The sequence below is a fragment of the Bos taurus genome, chromosome 10, assembly GCF_002263795.3.
Source record: "Bos taurus isolate L1 Dominette 01449 registration number 42190680 breed Hereford chromosome 10, ARS-UCD2.0, whole genome shotgun sequence".
NCBI classification, from domain to species: Eukaryota; Metazoa; Chordata; class Mammalia; order Artiodactyla; family Bovidae; genus Bos; species Bos taurus.
The window spans coordinates 20669386-20690543 of record NC_037337.1 but is presented as its reverse complement, the minus strand read 5'-3'; the positions used below and the strand labels follow the sequence as shown (position 1 = coordinate 20690543).

At 47.4% G+C, this 21158-nt stretch overlaps 1 long non-coding RNA gene across 1 annotated transcript in view; it reads left to right on the top strand.

The window, feature by feature from the left end:
- Nucleotides 1-16: 16 nt before the first annotated feature.
- The window catches only part of LOC132346344 (uncharacterized), a 40955-nt gene continuing 19813 nt past the window's right edge, over nt 17-21158 (top strand). Inside the window, exon 1 of the long non-coding RNA XR_009496150.1 lies at nt 17-63. This is a non-coding gene — a long non-coding RNA (uncharacterized lncRNA). The remainder of the gene's footprint in view (nt 64-21158) is intronic.

Sequence of the window (21158 nt, the reverse complement as noted above, 5' to 3'; positions counted from 1 at the left end):
TCATAAAGCCCCTGGAATGCTCGTCACAATGGCCTTGGAACATGGGAGCACCCAACTTTAGAGGTAAGACACACCCAAGAACCAAGGGGACTAAACCTCCCAGTCACCCAGAAAAATTGTAGTGCTCACAGGATGTGTAATGGGGGCTGGGATCAGAGGACATGTAGACCAGTGTGCTGGGCTGATCAGGGAGGGCTTCCTGGAAGAGGCAAACCAGGCAGTCTTTCCATCTCTGGCTCTCCCTCTTCTGGGCCCGCTTCATTTGTTATCTCACCAGACTAGTACAGAAACCTGGAAAGCACCTAGAATAGGAGATTTAGGTCTCTTGAGTATAACTTTCAGAGATTCAGAATCAGAATGTCTGGGCTGGGGACACGGGGAACTGTATTTTGAAAAACTCCCTGGGTGACTCAGATTAGGTATTTGGATGGTAGCTTCAAGGGGTAGAGATCAGTTTCATTTATCTTTATATCTAGAGCACTAAAGACAGTGCCCAAGTGACTGAACAAATAATTTAATTGAAGAGAAGAGTAAATGAAGCCCTTAGATCTCCTCTTACTTTCCTCTCTGTATATATTACAGAGGTTTCTGTACGTGCCCCATCCCCACTCCGTCCCTGAGTTCCTTTTGGCCAAGGTCAGTGTCTGATCCTTGTGTTTCCCCTCCCAGTGCCAGCCCCACCTCCTGGCACTTGGTGAGTGCTCAGTATTTGCTGAATGAACCTGAGGAGCTGGCTTCTCTTGGCTCCAGCATCACTTCTCCAACCTTAAGCATTGCTTGCATTCCCACTCAGGTCTCAACCGTTAAAGCCACCTGGCTCTAAAGCATCCTTAGTCATTAGGAGTAAGTAATTAGACCAACCAAATTGTAATCAGGAGCTTAGAGCTGGAGTGTGGACTCTGACCTCAAATTTGGATGCTCCCCCCCCTTCTGAGCCATGGATCCCCCAGCCATGAAATCAGAATACAGTCAGCCTCTGGCTTGCACGTCCTTATTAGCATAATGAATCAGCATCCATATGGAAGTCTTCAGTGGACACAATTCACTGTCTCATTTACTGTTACTGTTCTGCTCGCTTGAGGCACTGTAGGAGGCCTTTTAAATCAAAACGCTTTATTCTCTGCCTCTCTCCACTACTCCATCCCAACCTAGGAAAGCGTGACAGCCTCTTCCTCTTGATCTGTTGCCCCTAGGTCTTCAAGGAGCAGGAGGTGGGGCAGCTTTGAGTAGGGGAGGGGTGGTATAAGGACAGGGCAGCCTCTAACAGCAGGATACCTTCCTTCTGCGCCTTTCGAAGCAAATGTCCAGAGCGGGAGGCATGGCGAGGGCATTACTCACCATTTGGGATTATCTGTGCCTCTGTTCCCCCACATCAACGACGTCGACAACTGAGAATTAACTATGATTTTTGCCTCGAGAAACTGAGAATCAGGCAGGGAGCTGGAAAATCTGAGTGCTAAATCCGATGTGGCTTCTAAAATGAACATGACGGGCATAGATCATCTACTGAACTTCCTTTCACCTCTGGCTCCTTATCTGCAAATTGCAGATAATAACCCTTCCCCAATTAGCCAGTATAGTTTGGTCATATCACAAAAGCCTCATAGCAACTGCATGGAGACTTAATATTCAAAGAGGACCCTGTGCTGAAGTGAGGATTTTGATCCCGTTTTCCCCTCTTTCTGATTCTTATAAGGGATTTACATGTGTCAATCTCATTTTCTCTAGGGCTGAATGGTCCTTCCCATGTCCATTTATTTGCATTTACCAGCTCAGCTGGTAAAGAATCCGCCTGCAATGTGGGAGACCTGGGTTTGACCCCTAGGTCAGGAAGATCCCCTGGAGAAGGGAACAGCTACCCACTCCAGTATTCTGGCCTGGAGAATTCCATGGACTATATGGGGTTGCAAAGAGCTGGATGCAACTGAGTGACTTTCACTTTCCAAATTCTGTAGATTCTCCTGCGTTACACTCCCTACGTCCCTGATGGGGGCCCACTTTTCTGCTTTAAATTCCTGTATGTGGGGATTCTTCAGGGCACAAGAATCCCAGGTTTTAAAATATTATTCTTGGTATTAGAGTGTGGGTAAAGGTTGGTGAGATAGAGCATTTGTTATTAGAGAAATCCTGGGAGGGAGAAAACCTCCCAGTCCATCTTTGCTCTGAGGACTCTGATTGTCCAGGGGCTGCCGGGACAGTGGTGGGGAGGCAGACGCGGAAGAGAGACTGGCTATGGGAATCTGTTGGTTATAACTTACCCCCACCCCCACCAGAGCCTATAAATCTATGCCTGTTCCACACTGCATATTTATTTGCTGTTTGTAATGCTGATCTGGGTTTGATCCCTGAATTGGGAAGATTCCCTGGAGGAGGGCATGGCAACCCTCTCCAGTATTCTTGCATGGAGAATCCCATGGATGGAGGAGCCTGGCAGGCTACAGTTCACAGGATCTCAAAGAGTCGGACACGACTGAAGTGACTTAGCAGGCACACACGCAGTGCTGATCTGTGGTACAGTTTTTCTGAACTTCTTAAATAGAAGAAGCAGGCAAGGGAAACACAATGATACTGAAACATGCCTCAGTTCCCTGTATGGAACTGGTGAGAGGTACCTGGCAGAGTGATATACAGTGTTGGTACAATGAGAAGGCTCGTGGGCTTTGATGCCAGAAAAGCCCAGGTTCAGACCCTGACCCTGCCGCCCAGCCCTGATGTGAACTTGGCCCCACTTGTTGGGAAAGACCATTTCATTTGTGCTGTCTTTCCGCCCCTGCTCAGCGTGTAAGAGTGGGCCTTAGGCCTGGGGCGCTCCCTTGCCAAGAGATAGGGAGCCCTTGCAGGCTATGCTGGACTGACCGCCTCGTGTGGGGTAGCTTTCCCTGTTTTAGATTTAGTGTGTGCTCCTTTGTTCTGCTTGAGTGTGTGCATCATATGGCACCTGGCCAATCCTGCTGCTGTATCTCCACCTGGCAGGGAGGGAAAGGGGTCTTTTTGGGGCCCCGGGGGACCGATGCCAGCTACTGAAGCTGATCCTGCTCTGTCGCCTCTCTGCGTGAGTAAAGCACTCTTCCCTCCAGTGCCTGTGGGAGTCGTGTCTTTCTTGGAACCCTGACACACATGCAGACCACGGAGCAGGTTGACATTCTGGGCTGCTGCTGGCAGGCATTCTGTGCTCTTTGCTCTCCTCCATGCAGTGGGACTGCCCCCTCCCCACCCCAGAGGTGGTAACAGGTGTCATTTGCTTGACACCATCTCTTAACCTTTCTGAGTCTCAGCATCGTATGTCCTGGGGCAGGGAATGATAGCACCTCGTGGAACAGGAGGGTATGAAGCAGCCTGTGTTGAGAGCTGAGTAGGGTCCAAGAGCCCAGGGCGCGGGCGTAGTCAGAAACCTCAGCATCAACATTAGTATTACCAATGCCCAGGAAACGTCTATGAAAATCTCTATGAACTAGACTTGAGTCAAGATGCCGCCGGCTTCCACCAGGCTTGCAAGAACATCAGTGAAAAAGTTCAAAGAGCTTGTGAGCCCGACAGTTCCTGTTTCTCTGCCTTTTTCCAGGAACCCGAGGACCACGGTTGCTATGAAAGCGGGGTGAGGCCTGTATTAGAAACCAAGTTCCCTCCAGTTCCCTTCATGTCAATGCGACATGACACGACTCTGTGAAATGAGATGCGCCAGGTCTCTGGAACAGTTACCAGGTAGCCTCCTTCAAAGGACGCCTACCCGTGACTGTCTAGTCTGGGCCATGCTACCTCTTGGTATAAATCACATGCATTCGGATTTGATTTCACCGCGAAGTGCCAACAACCTTTTATGCTAAAGCGGTGCTTTTCTCTTTGCCCCTCCTTGTGGGGAACCGGGATAAGTTTAGGTTTTCGGCAGCAGGTTTTCTGCCCTCGCCCCCATGGAGTGCAGTATTTCTGACAATGCTGGAGACAGCTGCACCTCATGTGTCACTAGCGGGAGGGGAAGAGAGGGCTGGGGGTTGGGGGCGGAGACAGCTGTCTTCTGAGCGTGTGGTGTTGGAATTCCCCAGAGCAATAGCCTGCCCAGCCACCTGAAGTCCCTGGAGCCAGTTGGGGTGTCCTGGGTTATTTGCTGCACTGGGGGCCAACCTCATCATCTTGGGGAGCCCTCCCTTGCTCTATCCTTCCCCTTAGTTAGTTGAGGATGACAGCACTTGTCACCTTCAATCCAGCTGTCATGCACGCCAGGAATAACTCATAGGAGCAACTCTAGGTAGAAACCACCACACTCAGCAAAGAAGAGGTGCTTTCAGCCCTGGGCAGCTGTCCCCACAAGCTCGCCCCTGCTCTGAAGGTGGTCTTGCTCCTTAGGGGATCCTCATCATGGTTCTTCCTGACTCTTGCCCTCCAAGCATGGGACTTCGATTCTCAGTGAGAGGCTGCCTCTTTCATGCTGCACTGTCTACTGCTCATTCAGTCCCCAGAAGCCCCTGTCTTGTCCCTGGACATGCTGACCACGACTTCCTTTTAGAGGGCACCCGCTATGTACATCAGGGGAAGGACTTTGTATATGTCATTGCCAACCTTGACCGCCTGGTGAGGGCAACAGAATCTACTTGCTTGGGGTCGACCAGCTAGTCAGTGGGGAGCCAGGAACCTCCACACTCTGCTTAGACTGGCTACCAGCCAGGCCAGCTCTGTGTCATGTCAAGCTGACCCCCTCATCCTATGAGCAGAAGTGGGCATCTATGAACCCCTTGCTGGCTCAGGGGACTATGATCCCAGAACCCAGGCGGGAGGAGGGAGCTTGCTCTAACTCCTCATCCAGGCTTTAAAATAGTTATTCCACCCAAATTCAGAGTGTGCAGTGTTGGGGGAGATAGTGGGGCAGTGTTACAACCTACATGTAAAGAGGATGGAAAAGAGTGAAATGGAGAGGAAAAAGGACAAGGAATTCCAGCAAACTCCAGGGACAGCTAATGGAGAGAAATAACATGGCTAATTACATCTCTGAAGGCTATCTGTTCCAAAATGAATTTTTAATGAAAAAATAATGCATTTCCCCTGCAACTGAAATCCAAGAAAAAAAGGAATGGGCAGCGTCTCCCAGCGCAGGCAAGAGCCACTGTGTGTCCAGTGGTGTCTCTGACCACTTGACCTGAGTCCCTTCCCAGCATCGTTACCCCTCGGGTGATGCAAAGCAGGCATAAAAACCAGCAGCGGGAACCTTGTACACACAGGGCTCCAGGGACAGCAGTGTGGACTGAGATCTGTACGTCAAGCTCCATCACCTGTCAGAGCTGAGAGGGAGTTCTCTCCAGTAGTTCCAGGGGCCTTCTCTAGGTGCTGGTGGTGGTGTTCAGTCGCTCTGTCGTGTCCGACTCTTTGCAACCCCATGAACTGCAGCATGCCATGCTTTCCCTGTCCTTCACCATCTCCCAGAGTTTGCTCAAACTCATGTCCATTGAGTTGGTGATGCCATCCAACCATCTCATCCTCAGTCGCCTCCTTCTCCTTCTGCCCTCAGTCTTTTTCAGCATCAGTGTCTTTTCCAATGAGTCAGTTCTTCGTATCAGGTGGCCAAATATTGGAGCTTCAGCAACAGTCCTTCCAATGAATATTCAAGACTGATTTCCTTTAGGATTGACTGGTTTGATTTCCTTGCAGTCCAAGGGACTCTCAAGAGTCTTCTCCAGCACAATTTGAAAGCATCAAATTTTTGGCACTCAGCCTTCTTAATGGTCCAACTCTCACATCTGTACATGACTAACTGGAAAAACCATAGCTTTGACTATATGGGCCTTTGTCAACAAAGTGATGTCTCTGCTTTTGATTTCCCCTGCCCACTCCCTCCTATTCTTCTCATCAAGAGTCATGGATCTTAAATCCATGGGTACAAAACTCCTTCTGTGAAATTAAGGTTTATCCATGGCTTTGTGAAGAAGTGAGCCCCATTCTCCCCTCTTTCTGGGACACTCTGTAAGTGGGAATAGGGAGAGACGAGCACAAATTTTAGAGTCAAACAGTCTTAGGTTCAGATCCGAGTCTTACAACCTCTTTACTGTGTGACCCAGGGCAAGTTATTTAATTTCTCAGGCTCAGTTTCCTCACCTGTAAAATGGAGAAATAGTAGCTACTTGATATACTACTGTGAGGTTTAAATAATGTCTGTATGGTGCTTAGCACAGTGTCCAGCATAGACTGAGCAGTTGTTTGTGTTATTATTTCTTCCAGGACACATCTAGGCTAACCTTGAACCTCCCAAGAAACTCTCTCCTGGGTCCCCAGAGAAAGTTATTTAATTTCCCAGGCTCAGTTCCCTCACCTGAAAAAGGGGGAAACAGTAGCTACTTGATATACCTCAGCCTCAGTCAGCCCCTACCTAGCATGGCCACCTGGGCCAGGCATTAAGAACCACAGGGACAGCTAGGAGCACTGAGCTTGCTGTTGACTATTGACCTCAGACAGGCTGTTTGGTCAGAGGCCCAGCTTGCCCTCTGGTGCAAGAAGATGCAGCAAGGCTAGGGTTTGCAGGAGGCTTCTCCAGGAAAAAATGTGACCATGATGCTCGAAGGTCTACAGGTGCCCAGCCCACGTTACCCTCAGGGCAGACAGATCCCTACGTCAGTGCTCTATAGCCACACACTCACCCCTCGGTGGGTTCACACCCCTGTCACTCATTCTACATGAGAGCTCCAAAATCATTCATCAGATCAGATCAGATCAGATCAGTCGCTCAGTCGTGTCCGACTCTTTGCAACCCCATGAATCGCAGCACGCCAGGCCTCCCTGTCCATCACAAACTCCCGGAGTTCACTCAGACTCATGGCCATCGAGTCAGTGATGCCATCCAGCCATCTCATCCTCTGTCGTCCCCTTCTCCTCTTGCCCCCAATCCCTCCCAGCATCGGAGTCTTTTCCAATGAGTCAACTCTTCGCATGAGGTGGCCAAAGTACTGGAGTTTCAGCTTTAGCATCATTCCTTCCAAAGAAATCCCAGGGCTGATCTCCTTCAGAATGGACTGGTTGGATCTCCTTGCAGTCCAAGGGACTCTCAAGAGTCTTCTCCAACACCACAGTTCAAAAGCATCAATTCTTCGGCGCTCAGCCTTCTTCACAGTCCAACTCTCACATCCATACATGACCACTGGAAAAATCATAGCCTTGACTAGACGAACCTTTGTTGGCAAAGTAATGTCTCTGCTTTTTAATATGCTATCTAGGTTGGTCATAACTTTTCTTCCAAGGAGTAAGCATCTTTTAATTTCATGGCTGCAGTCACCATCTGTAGTGATTTTGGAGCCCAGAAAAATAAAGTCTGACACTGTTTCCACAGTTTCCCCATCTATTTCCCATGAAGTGATGGGACCGGATGCCATGATCTTTGTTTTCTGAATGTTGAGCTTTAAGCCAACTTTCACTTTCATCAAGAGGCTTTTTAGTTCCTCTTCACTTTCTGCCATAAGGGTGGTGTCATCTGCATATCTGAGGTTATTGATATTTCTCCCGGAAATCTTGATTCCAGCTTGTGTTTCTTCCAGTCCAGCGTTTCTTATGATGTACTCTGCATAGAAGTTAAATAAACAGGGTGACAATATACAGCCTTGACGTACTCCTTTTCCTATTTGGAACCAGTCTGTTGTTCCATGTCCAGTTCTAACTGTTGCTTCCTGACCTGCATACAGCTTTCTCAAGAGGCAAATCAGGTGGTCTGGTATTCCCATCTCTTTCAGAATTTTCCACAGTTTATTGTGATCCACACAGCCAAAGGCTTTGGCATAGTCAATAAAACAGAAGTACATGTTTTTCTGGAACTCTCTTGCTTTTTCCATGATCCAGCGGATGTTGGCAATTTGATCTCTGGTTCCTCTGCCTTTTCTGAAACCAGCTTGAACATCAGGAAGTTCACGGTTCACATATTGCTGAAGCCTGGCCTGGAGAATTTTGAGCATTACTTTACTAGCATGTGAGATGAGTGCAATTGTGTGGTAGTTTGAGCATTCTTTGGCATTGCCTTTCTTTGGAATTGGAATGAAAACTGACCTTTTCCAGTCCTGTGGCCACTGCTGAGTTTTCCAAATTTGCTGGCATATTGAGTGCAGCACTTTCACAGCATCATCTTTCAGGATTTGGAATAGCTCAACTGGAATTCCATCACCTCCACTAGCTTTGTTCGTAGTGATGCTTTCTAAGGCCCACTTGACTTCACATTCCAGGATGTCTGGCTCTAGGTCAGTGATCACACCATCGTGATTATCTGGGTCATGAAGATCTTTTTTGTACAGTTCTTCTGTGTATTCTTGCCATCTCTTCTTAATATCTTCTGCTTCTGTTAGGTCCATACCATTTCTGTCCTTTATCGAGCCCATCTTTGCATGAAATGTTCATTTGGTATCTCTGATTTTCTTGAAGAGATCTCTAGTCTTTCCCATTCTGTTGTTTTCCTCTATTTCTTTGCATTGATCGCTAAAGAAGGCTTTCTTATCTCTTCTTGCTATTCTTTGGAACTCTGCATTCAGATGTTTATATCTTTCCTTTTCTCCTTTGCTTTTTGCTTCTCTTCTTTTCACAGCTATTTGTAGGGCCTCCCCAGACAGCCATTTTGCTTTTTTGCATTTCTTTTCCATGGGGATGGTCTTGATCCCTGTCTCCTGTACAATGTCACGAACCTCATTCCATAGTTCATCAGGCACTCTATCTATCAGATCTAGGCCCTTAAATCTATTTCTCACTTCCACTGCATAATCATAAGGGATTTGATTTAGGTCATACCTGAATGGTCTAGTGGTTTTCCCTACTTTCTTCAATTTAAGTCTGAATTTGGCAATAAGGAGTTCATATAACACCCCTCAAATTCAGGAATACACAAGCGCCCTAAACTGCAGGACCACAGGCTTTAGTATCATTCTCCACGTAGTCACACCCAAACAGCCCCATCAAAGTGTGTGCAAACACACATATATACTCTGCCCCCTCAATACACACATCCACACATTTCCTAAAACACAGCATGATGTCAATCCAGGGCGCCTCACCTCTACGCCAAACTTGCCATCTAAAGTGTGTCCTGCAGATGATGGGATGGTAAAGCCTGCCGTGAGCACGTGTGTTTCTGAAAGGGAGGTGGGAAAACAGGCTTTTTATCGGTTTTATAGAAACAGAGCTCCTTTAGAAGATCAAGTTCCCTCCCCAGTTAAAAGCCAAATTGAAACCAGAAGCCGGTTTGTTGAATTAATGAGCCTCCCCAGGTGACTTCTCAGGTCTAGCAGTGGTACTGCTCTTGTGTTTATCAGCCACGATTACCGATGTTCTTTGGTCTACACGTGAAATGGAGAAGAGACTGAAGGGAAACCGCGTTGGCTTTAGGGGTCTTCTGTGGTAACCAGGTTGGCTGTGGTAGGACGGGGGCCTGAAGTTCAGTGATGCCAGGGCTCTCGTGAAAAGAAATGTAGAGGGCTTTAGCTGCAAGGCCATTAAAGGAAAAGAAATTCTAAATTGGGAGTTCTCCAGTTTCACTCCATCTTAGTCTTCTTCATGCTGATCCTTTAGTAATATAGGTTGAGTTACCCATGGCTTCAAATTCAACATCATGTACAAGAGGTTTTGCTACTAGAGATTAGAAAGACTAGAAAAGTAAGGTGGGAAAGAACCGTGTTATCATGGATACATACAAAATTAGGACTTTCAGGAAGGTATGCATGTGTGTCAAATTTGATAAAATCTCATTTTACATGTTTTTTATACTTTCATACAGTGTGTACTACAGAGTACATGCATGAGTATGTATGCGTGTGCACACAAACACACACCCACCCTCAGGTACACACAATGGGCAGGTGGCAGGGCTGCCACAGCTGGGCCTAACCAATCCGGGCAGCAGATCACAGGTGGTTCCCATTCCAGAGACAGCCCGAGCTGCAGAGGCCAGTGAGGGGTGGTAGGCCAAGGGCTGACTCTGGGGACTTCCTGGAGGGCGAAATAGGACAACCCCAGGTGGCCAGAGTGATGGGAGGGGGCATGCCATGCTGGGGCCCCTGAAGGTGGAGGAGGTTGCTGAAGACCAAGTCCTGGAGGCAGAGAGGAGATCCTGACACACATCAGCACCTCACAAAGCAGGGAGGTCGAAAGTATTCCTTTCCCACCTATTTTTTCCCTTTTCTGGAACAGTTCTATCCTCCAGACCCTGGGAGACTGAGAGCACTGGCCCTGACCTCATGAGTAGGTCCATGATTGTTCTAGGGACCAGACACAGGAAACCTATTACTGGGATTCTCAGAAGGAGGCGTCTGCTGGTGCCTAAGCCATGTCAGTTCGTGGGTCCTGCTTGGAGGACCAGGACCTCTGCGGTCTTGGTCCTGTCTTTGGGGCCTGCTCTGCTGGGAGAAATATCAATAACCTCAGATATGCAGATGACACCACCCCTATGGCAGAAAGTGAAGAGGAACTAAAAAGCCTCTTGATGAAAGTGAAAGAGGAGAGTGAAAAAGTTGGCTTAAAGCTCAACATTCAGAAAACGAAGATCATGGCATCTGGTCCCATCACTTCATGGGAAAAAATGGGGAAACTGTGGAAACAGTGTCAGACTTTATTTTTCTGGGCTCCAAAATCACTGCAGATGGTTTTTTCAGCCATGAAATTAAAAGGCGCTTACTCCTTGGAAGAAAAGCTATGACCAACCTAGATAGCATATTAAAAAGCAGAGACATTACTTTGCCAACAAAGGTCTGTCTAGTCAAGGCTATGGTTTTTCCAGTGGTCATGTATGGATGTGAGCCGAGAAGGCGATGGCACCCCACTCCAGTACTCTTGCCTGGAAAATCCCATGGACGGAGGAGCCTGGTGGGCTGCAGTCCATGGGGTCACGAAGAGTCAGACTCGAATGAGGTGACTTAGCAGCAGCAGCAGCAGCATGTATGGATGTGAGAGTTGGACTGTGAAGAAAGCTGAGTGCCGAAGAATTGATGCTTTTGAACTGTAGTGTTGGAGAAGACTCTTGAGAGTCCCTTGGACTGCAAGGAGATCCAACCAGTCCATTCTAAAGGAGTTCAGCCCTGGGTGTTCTTTGGAAGGAATGATGCTAAAGCTGAAATTCCAGTACTTTGGCTTTGGCCACCTCATGCCAAGAGTTGACTCATTGGAAAAGACTCTGATGCTGGGAGGGATTGGGGGCAGGAGGAAAAGGGTACGACAGAGGGTGAGATGGCTGGATGGCATCACCGACTTGATGGACGTGAGTTTGGGTGAACTTCAGGAGATGGTGATGGACAGGGAGGCCTGGCATGCTGCGATTCATTGGGTTGCAAAGAGTCGGACACGACTGAGCGACTGAACTGAACTGAACTGGGGGGCAGGGGGTGGGGAAGAACATGAGTAGAGAATCTTAATTCTTCTGTGTGTGCAACTGTTTCACTTGCCCAGCTGGGGAGGGGCTGTACCTGTGTGGGGTAAGCTGACATTCAGGGTAGAAGAGGCTTACCAGCCCTTAACCTAACTCACCAGTCTGGTGGGATTATAAGCATGCCACATGCGGAAGCAGAAGGTCCTAAGAGGTTCCTCCTCCCACCACCTACTCCTCCCCTGTCCTGTGCCCCCTTCTCTTCTTCCTTCAGCATTCCAGGGACACAGCCTGCAGACTTCTCTGCCTTCTGTAGTCCTCGAGCAGCTGGGGACAGCTGTTATAGGAATTGTTCCTCCCCTTCATGGGCAGAACCCATGGGCTTATCTTTCCAGTGATGGGATTATACAGAAAAACATTTGGCCAAGGACTTGGAGGCAATCAGAGTTATGAGGGCAGTTCTTCTGTGACAGGATCTGAGAAAGACGATTCTACCATCTGAACCTGAATGGAACCCTGGCCTGGGCACAGGCTGGTCTTGATCCCAGAGTTGTAAACTGAAAGCTGAAAAAACACTTACAGCAACTCTGCTTCATAGATGAGAAATTAAGCTCCAGAGTGGGGAAGTAACTTGCTCAAGGTCACACAGCAAATCAAAGGCAGACTTGTAAGTAGAATCCAGTCTCCTGCCGCCTGTCTTGGTATCTTTAGATCTCAGCAAAATGTGATGTTTTAAAGCCAGGCTTTGAACAAAAGAAGGGGGACGTACAGATGAGGAGGGACCCTGATGAAAGTTTAATGAAGGAGTCAAAGAAGCTCTCACTTTCTGGGGTGTAGGCGTTCTTTTTCCTTCTCCTCCCCTCTGAGGTCGGGCCAGGTGAAGGCCAGAAAGTGCCAGGTTCCTCTCATCCCGGGGGGTGGATAAGGAATTGAGGGGAGGCAGCAGGCCTGGGTCAGGCATCACCTGCTACTCTGGTCTCTCCCGGAGTAGCAGCGGCTGCAGAAGCACGTGGTGCCACCGCACAAAGAAGCTGAGATAAGAAGGAGGATTGATCTTTCTGCTGCTTCAAAGAGGATGGAAGCCGTCCCTGTCATGACTGTTGATCAAAGTCTCTGCAGAGGATGTTTCGTGTGCCCTCCCCTCCCCTGCTTCAGGCCATTGGAGCAGAAGTCCCACTCCTTCTCCTCATGCTGAGGCCTTACTCCAAGTCTCCCTGCATACTAGAGAGACATCCTCCAGCTAGAATCCCACAGCAGTTACCAGGAGCCAGGCGTCCATTTTCTCCAGGCAGCTCAGCCCAAGGTCATGACCCAGTCTATGGGAACTGATATTAGCCTCATTGTACAGAGGACAAATTGAGGCATAGAGATGTTAAGTGACTTGTCCAGAGCTACAGGCTAGTTAACCCCATTATTATGGAGTTATATGGCCCTTGTCCTCAGAAAGTCCCCTGGCTGGTGGCAGAGCCACGTTCCTGCCTCTGGAGCCGAGACTCCAGAAAGACTGTGAAAATAACCTCTGTGAAAAAGGAGGGATAAGCCTATTTCTAAAATGTCTTATTTCAGGCATCTGGAAACATCCAGATTCTTTACTTTTACTTTGCCTCTTTTGCAGGACAGAACACAGATTTTTCCTTCCCCAGCCCCACCATCCCCCAATCTATATCCATCTGCAAATATGAGCCTTATGTGTGAAAATCCTTAAATGCTTATCTATTAAATACAGTGCCAATTCCAAATTCCTTAGCCTAGCCTTCAAGGTTCTGAAGAACTTTGAGAGCCACATGGCCTGTGGTTAAGAACTAGCTTGCCAGCTCCTCAAACTCCGAGATTTTGACCCGTGTATTATTTAGCAAGCAGTGTGTTGCTTAATTTCTAGTGTTTGGGGGATTTTCCAGATGTTCTCATTTTTGTTTCTTTTCTTTTATTCCTTAAGTTCCAAGTTTTCTTCTGGTATCATTTCTTTCTTTCTTTATTTTGGGAGAGGGCCTTACCATCTGGCTTGTGTTCCTCACCAGGGACTGCACCTGGGTCACTGCAGTGAAGTGCTGAGTTCTAACCACTGGACTGCCAGGGAATTCCTTCATTTCTCTTTCTCTTAAAGAACTTCCTCTTACACTTCATTTAGAGCTGGCATGCTGGCAATTAATCTTTTTGGTTTTCCTTCAACTAAAAATGTCTTTATTTTGCCTTTGAAAAACATTTTCACTGAATATAGAATTCCGGGTTGACAGTTCTTTTGTTTCAGCACTTTAGAGATGGGGTTCCACTGTCTTCTGGTCTCCGTGTCTTCTGATAAGAAATCTGTAGTCATTTTAATTATGTTCCTTTAGTGTAATGTATTGCTTTCCTCTGGCGTTTTCAAAAATATTTTCTTTTTCTTTGTTTTTTTAGCAGTTTGATTAAGATGTATTTGAATCAGGTTTTTGAATTGTCTTTCTTTTGGGGTTTGCTGAGCTGTTTAACGGGGAAGGCAATGGTACCCTACTCCAGTACTCTTGCCTGGAAAATCCTATGGACGGAGGAGCCTGGTAGGCTGCAGTCCATGGGGTCGCTAAGAGTTGGATACGGCTGAGCGACTTCACTTTCACTTTTCACTTTCATGCATTGGAGAAGGAAATGGCAACCCACTCCAGTGTTCTTGCCTGGAGAACCCCAGGGATCGGGGAGCCTGGTGGGCTGCCGTCTATGGGGTCGCACAGAGTCGGACACGACTGAAGCGACTTAGCAGCAGCAGAGCTGTTTAAATCTATACTTTTATGTCTTTTCACCAAATTTGGAAAATGTTCAATGATAATTTCAATACTTTTCTGCACCAAGCCTTTGCTCCAATCTGTCTGAGACACTAAAGATAGGAATGTTAGAGATTTTGCTCTTATCCTATAAATCCCCCAAAACTCTATTTTTTTTCCAATTTTTTTCTGTTTTTCAGATTAGATAACTTATACTAATCTATCTTCAAGTTCGTTGACTCTTTCTTCTTCATCTCCATTTTGCCATTGAGCTCATGGAGTGAATTTTTTATTTCAGTTATTGAATCTTCAGTTATAAAGTTTTCTTTTGGATCTTTCTTATAGGTTTCATTTCCTTCTAAGAATTTCTGTCTTTCCATTCATTTCAAGATTATTCCTCCTCACTTCATGAACTATAGTTGTAACAGCTGCTTTATATGATATATGCTATGTGATGTAAATTGAAAGACGCTTACTCCTTGGAAGAAAAGTTATGACCAACCTAAATAGCATATTCAAAAGCAGAGACATTACTTTGCCAACAAAGGTTTGTCTTGTCAAGGCTATGGTTTTTCCTGTGGTCATGTATGGATGTGAGAGTTGGACTGTGAAGCAGGCTGAGCGCTGAAGAATTGATGCTTTTGAACTGTGATGTTGGAGAAGACTCTTGAGAGTCCCTTGGACTGCAAGGAGATCCAACCAGTCCATTCTGAAGGAGATCAGCCCTGGGATTTCTTTGGAAGGAATGATGCTAAAGCTGAAACTCCAGTACTTTGGCCACCTCATGCGAAGAGTTGACTCATTGGAAAAGACTCTGATTCTGGGAGGGATTGGGGGCAGGAGGAGAAGGGGACGACAGAAGATGAGATGGCTGGATGGCATCACTGACTCGATGGCCGTGAGTCTGAGTGAACTCTGGGAGTTTGTGATGGACAGGGAAGCCTGGTGTGCTGCAATTCATGGGGTTGCAAAGAGTCGGACACGACTGAGCGACTGATCTGATCTGATGTGATGTAACAGTCTTCATGTGATAATTCCATCATCTGGATCATCTTGAGGCCAACATCTGCTATTTATCTTTTCCTTTGAAAGTAGCTAAGATTTTCCTAGTTCCTTGTATGTGGAGTTACTTGGGGCATTTTGAATGTGATATAATATTGTACAATCAATCCTATTTATTTTAGACCCCAAGTCCTGACCTGCCTTCTGCTTTGGCTCAGTTCTGTGAATGCACAACTCAAGAGTGAGTTCAAGACTTTATACACAGATTTAAGAGAGCTTCTTTTCCAGCTCTCCATGATTGACCTCACCCTCTATGGCTCCTAAAAGCCCTTTTCCTGATCCTTGGGCTAGAAACCTGGGCTTTTAGCCTCTTCATGTTGCCACACACTTCCCCTGACTGTGTTCACTTTCTGAGTAAAGCAAGATAAGAGAGAGAAAAAGTTAACAGAATTTCCCCCCTACTCCCCACAAGAGCCCCTTTACTCAGTGTCTCCAGCTAGAGAGAAGGGTTTCCTCTCAGAGTTTTAGTTCTGCACCACCAACACTGCAGGAGTATAACCTCAAGACCAGGGCTTTCCTCATATCACACTCTGGACAGTAAATAAGAAAAAGTGGAGATTCCGCACCCCCCACCCCACTTGCCATCCAGCAGGGTCCCTCTCCCCAATCCTCTGGTAAGAAGAAAGAGGGTTTTTCTGGAGTTCTTTCTGTTTGTGCCCACTGCACAGTCTGGGGTTCATGCTTTCTAGAGTCTAAGCTGGGAAATAGTGGAGGAAAAAATACTTAAGAAACTTACTTCCGTATTGGTCATTCTTTGAGTGTTTATTTCCCTCTCCAATCCACCTTCTATTATTTATTTTTCAGAGTCCTTAGGCAGTGTTGTACGTACCTTTTCCAGGGTTTTTATTTATAATCAATGGGAGGGGGAAAAAGAAGTATGCTTATTCTGTCTTAGCTGTAACAGAAGCCTGTGGACATGTAGTTTTACATTGAAATATGGGAGACTCTAGCGAATTTTGCAAAAGTACTGCAAAATTTAAAAGAATGTGAAAGTCACTGTATTTATAAATTTAATTTGTCAGACTCACAACAATTTTATGAGTACCAGATACTTGTTCAATTAGACATTTAAGTTACTTAGGAAAATCAAATATATTAAATGTTCCTATGTAGTTGAAATTGTTTAAGCAAATTTAATTAAGTTGTAAATGGCACTGATTGTTTAAGAGTTTAGTTTTTCCAACTTGAGTTAATCAAACTTTAATTGAAGAAAAAGTGAAGGTCTTGTGCTGATTATATTACATTTATAAATAGAATAAGATCAGTAAGTGGAACTTAATCCTGAAGAAAAGCTTTGCTTTCAAATGTGTGTCCTTAGTAAATTGAATATTAATTTTAAAAAGGCAACTATAAATAGTATTTTTGTGTGCACAACATCCCCTCTCGGTTCAGTTCAGTTCAGTAGCTCAGTCGTGTTCGACTCTTTGCAACCCCATGGACGGCAGCACGCCAGGCCTCCCTGTCCATCAGCTACTCCTGGAGCTTACTTAAACTCATGTCCATTGAGTCGGTGATGCCATCCAACCATCTCATCCTGTGTCGTCCCCTTCTCCTCCCGCCTTCAATCTTTCCCAGCATCAAGGTCTTTTCCAAGGAGTCAGTTCTTAGCATCAGGTGGCCAAAGTATTGGAGTTTCAGCTTCAGCATCAGTCCTTCCAATGAATATTCAGGACTGATTTCCTTGTGGATTGACTGGTTTCATCTCTTTGCAGTCCAAGGGACTCTCAAGAGTCTTCTCCAACACCACAGTTCAAAAACATCAATTCTTCGGCACTCAGCTTTCTTCACAGTCCAACTCTCACTTCCATACATGACCACTGGAAAAACCATAGCCTTGACTAGACAGACCTTTGTTGGCAAAGTAATGTCTCTGCTTTTTAATATGCTGTCCAGGTTGGTCATAACTTTTCTTACAAGGAGCAAGGGTCTTTTAATTTCATGACTGCAGTCACCATCTGCAGTGATTTTGGAGCCCCCCAAAAATAAAGTCTGTAACTGTTTCCATTGTTTCCCCATCTATTTGCCATGAAGTGATGGGACCAGATGCCATAATCTTCATTTTCTGAATGTTGAGCTTTAAGCCAACTTTTTCACTCTCCACTTTCACTTTCATCAAGAGGCTCTTTAGTTCCTCTTAACTTTCTTCCATAAGGGTGGTGTCATCTGCATATCTGAGGTTATTGATATTTCTCCCAGCAATCTTGATTCCAGCTTGTGCTTCATCCAGCCTGGCATGTCTCATGATGTACTCTGCATAGAAGTTAAATAAGCAGGCTGACAATATACAGCCTTGACATACTCCTTTCCTGATTTGGAACCAGTCTGTTGTTCCACGTCCAGTTCTAACTGTTGCTTCTTGACCTGCATACAGATTTCTCAGGAGGTAGGTCAGATGGTCTGGTATTCCCATCTCTTGAAGAATTTTCCACAGTTTGTTGTGACCCACACAGTCACTCTGCACATACACTAAAAATCAGTGATGGGGGATCACCTCCTCCAGAGATGACCATGTCACTCTCAGAGCACTCTCACTGTTGGTAAAATGTCTTTCTTTTTACCTGAAATCTTGGGGTAGTGTGGACTGAACAACTTTGAAAGATTAACTGGCATGTTACTTTACTCCTTGTAGACTCAGTTTTCTTACCTGCAAGATGGAAATAAAAAGAACCTACCTCTAAGGTTTGTTTTAAGATCCAATAAGATGGTGTATGTAAAGTGCTTGTGTGTGTATGTGTATGTAGAGTGCTCAGCATAGAAACTGTAGCAGTTGGAGTAGAAGCAAAAATAATAGTAAAGCTATTACCGCTGCTGGTGCTGTGCTCTGAACCAGTTTCCAGAGGTGCCAGGCCCTGGCACTGGGAGAGGCAATGAGAAAACCAAACTGACATGGTGGTTGGCAGGAGGACTCTCAGTCCTGTCCTACCTGCATGGCTGTTCCCTCCTTGGCCCAGAGCTCCTGACAGTGAAGGCAGCTGTCTGGTGTTGCCAGATAGTGGTTGAAAGATGCAGAGCTTTGCAGAGAGACCCATATTCAGACCCAGGCTTTGCCCGTCCCCCTAGGTGGTTTGGAAAAGATCCCCAGGCTCTAAAAAAACAAGCCTCCGTTCCTTCCCCTACCCATGGAGGTGAGGATCATGATCCCAGTGGGTAGATCTGAGTCTTAAATGAGGCCCTGTGCAGTGTCCAGCTCAGTGCCTAGCATGAGCACATATACAGGGCTTACCGTATATCTCCGCAGTGTGAATTTGATTCCAAAATGGATTCTTCTGCTCCTGGTAATCCAGTTATCTGCACTGACCCAAGTTATCTGGCTATCTTGTCTACACTGACCCAGCTTATCTGGTTATTTTGTCTACGCTGACTCAGCTGAGGAGCAGAAGGTCAGGTCCTAGTCCTGGACCTCGATACAGGTCAAACCCCTTCTTCTCCCTGGGACTCAGATTTCCACTCTCTAGATTGGGTATAATAATCCCCATTTTGGGGCCACTGGACCCACATAGCTCAAATGGCCTATGGATGTGGAGAGCTTAGTTCTGAGGGGCTGGTTTGCCCTGCCAGACCTAGGAGATCTGTGGGCAAAGCAGGATTCCCTGGCCCCTTCTCACCACGACTGGAAGTTGTGCTTCCGAGGGCTGATAGTCGGCTTCCGTTATGATCAGGCCCAAGAGCAAAAGCAGGCAGCCACCTGCAGGCCTGTGTTCTGGGTCATTCATTCATCAGTCCAGTGCTCACTCCTTCACAGAAAAGGCAGAAGGGGAACTCCTGGGCACCAGTGCCATCCTGCCTCTGCTCGAATCTCCCTGCAGCCACTGCTGGCTCCTCTGCAGCTGCACTCCTGTGTCTGGGGGTCTGTTCCTTAGCGCTGCCATGGGTGGCCTCCCAAGGAGTTTTGTGTGCCTGCCTTTGAGTCTTGCAACCTCAATCAGCCATGCCCAGGCTCACTGCAGCAGCAGCCATGTCCTTCAAGATCAACTCATGCCCTTCCCTTCTGCCAGGAAGCCCTCTTGGCTCATCTAGCCCATGCCACCCTGTCCCTTCCTGGAGAGCATGAGCCCCACTCTTTGTCTCCTGCTCATATTCTGTCCTGCCCTGGCCTCTCCCTGTTCTTTAGGAGGCTCTGTCACCTCATCAACACCCTACGTGGGAGCTTCAGAAGGGAATGCCCAGAACACCTTCTCTTCCTCCCTGACAGCCCTACTCTGGGGTGGGCCCAGAGGGGCTCTGAGGCTGTTGACTGGTTGGGTGGGGGGCTGGGGCCAGCTCTTGGCTGTGTTCCTCAAAGTATAGGCTGCAAAGAGGGTCTTAAGCCCCCACAGTGAGACCCAAAGCTCCCTGGGGACCAATCTCTGGTCTTAATAATGAAACATCTCCCATATATGTAGGGCTTCATGGATTCAGAAGGTCTTTTTCATCCCTGCAGCCATTTGATAGAGTGAGTTTGATGACCTCTGCCTGCAAAAGAGACATTCAGATATAGAAAAGAAAAGCTGGATCTTCCCAGGGTGCAGAGGTGCTAAGGCAGTTGCCCTGGCTAGAACCTCAGGTTTGGTTTTACTTTCAGCCTCTTAATCTCTGTCTCTGACTTGCATGAGGTGAGGTGGGAGGTGGCACAGAAGTGAGTGAGCGCCTGCCTGCAGCCTTTCTGTGCTTCCTTCAAGCCTTCTCTGCTGGAGAGGGGGCAGACCAGGAAGGAGGTGGAGCAGAGAAGCAAAGCTGGGGACTCTGCATCGCATCAGCCCCCATCACAGTATCTGAAAGCCATGGGGGCAGGGTGGATGTGAGTATAGGCCTGGCGTCCCTCCACCCTGCTGTCCCAGTCCTGGACACAGTGACCCTGTGAATTCCCATCCCAGGCTCCTTCCTGGTATCCTGAGGGGCACAGATCTGAGTGTCTCTAGAATGAGCTGGAGGTGAGGTTGGAGAAAGCAATGATCTCAGCTAGAGGCTGCGATCTAGCTCAGAGGCCCCTGCCTCCTCCCTTCCTGCACTGTATCCCAGGAAGATTTGCTGTCTGAAATCTCTCATCCTTGTTTTCAATAAGCTGGCCTAGAAGGGTCTTCCTCTTTCTGGATAATTTTGCCCTGGTTCATTTTCTTCCTTTCTCTTCTTTTCACCTGACTCTAGCACAGCATGTCAGCATTCCTTCCCACTGGCCCAGCAGAAGCTGCCAGGAGAGGAGCTCGCACGTATGTGTGTGTGTGTGTGTGTGTGTGTGTGTACGTGTCCCTGTGTGTATTTCCGAAAGACAGGCCAGGACTCCCCTGTCAGACGGGCAGGGACCTGGACTTGCCCAGCAGAGCTTGCAGGAGAGATGACTCCCAACACCAAGCTCACTGGCAGGCTCAGGAAGTGGAGGCTGCTGGCAGTCAAAAAAAGCCAGGCCAACTCAGTAGCCACCTTCCAAAGGTTTGGCTAGGGCTGCCGGCAGGCAGGAAGATCTGATGCTGAACTTAGGGCCAGTGAGGAGTGGTGGAAGGAACCAGACCAGAGCTAGCAGCTAGAGGACTAGACACATGGGCGAATGTCATAGATGCTCAGCATTGGCAGGGAGTGTGGAGAAGGCTCAGCACAACCCCTCATTATCCATATGGGGAATCTGAGGCTCGGAGAGGTCAGGGCTTGGCCAGGTGTCACAGAACAAGGTTGTTCAGTCGCCCAGTCGTGTTCAACTCTTTGCGACCCCATGAACTGCTGTGTGCCAGGCCTCCCTGTCCCTCACCATCTCCTGGAGTTTGCCCAAGTTCATGTTCATTGCGTCAGTGATGCTGTCTGGCCATCTCATCCTCTGATGCCCTCTTCTCCTTCTGCCCTCGATCTTTCCCAGGATCAGGGACTTTTCCAATGAGTCATCTGTTTGCATCAGATGACCAAAATACCGGAGCTTCAGCTTCAGCATCAGTCCTTCCAGTGAATATTCAGGGTTGATCTCTCTTAAGACCGATTGGTGGAGAAGGCAATGGCAACCCACTCCAGTATTCTTGCCTAGAGAATCCTGTGGACAGAGGAGCCTGGTGGGCTGCTGTCCATAGTGTCGCAAAGAATCGGACACAACGGAAGCG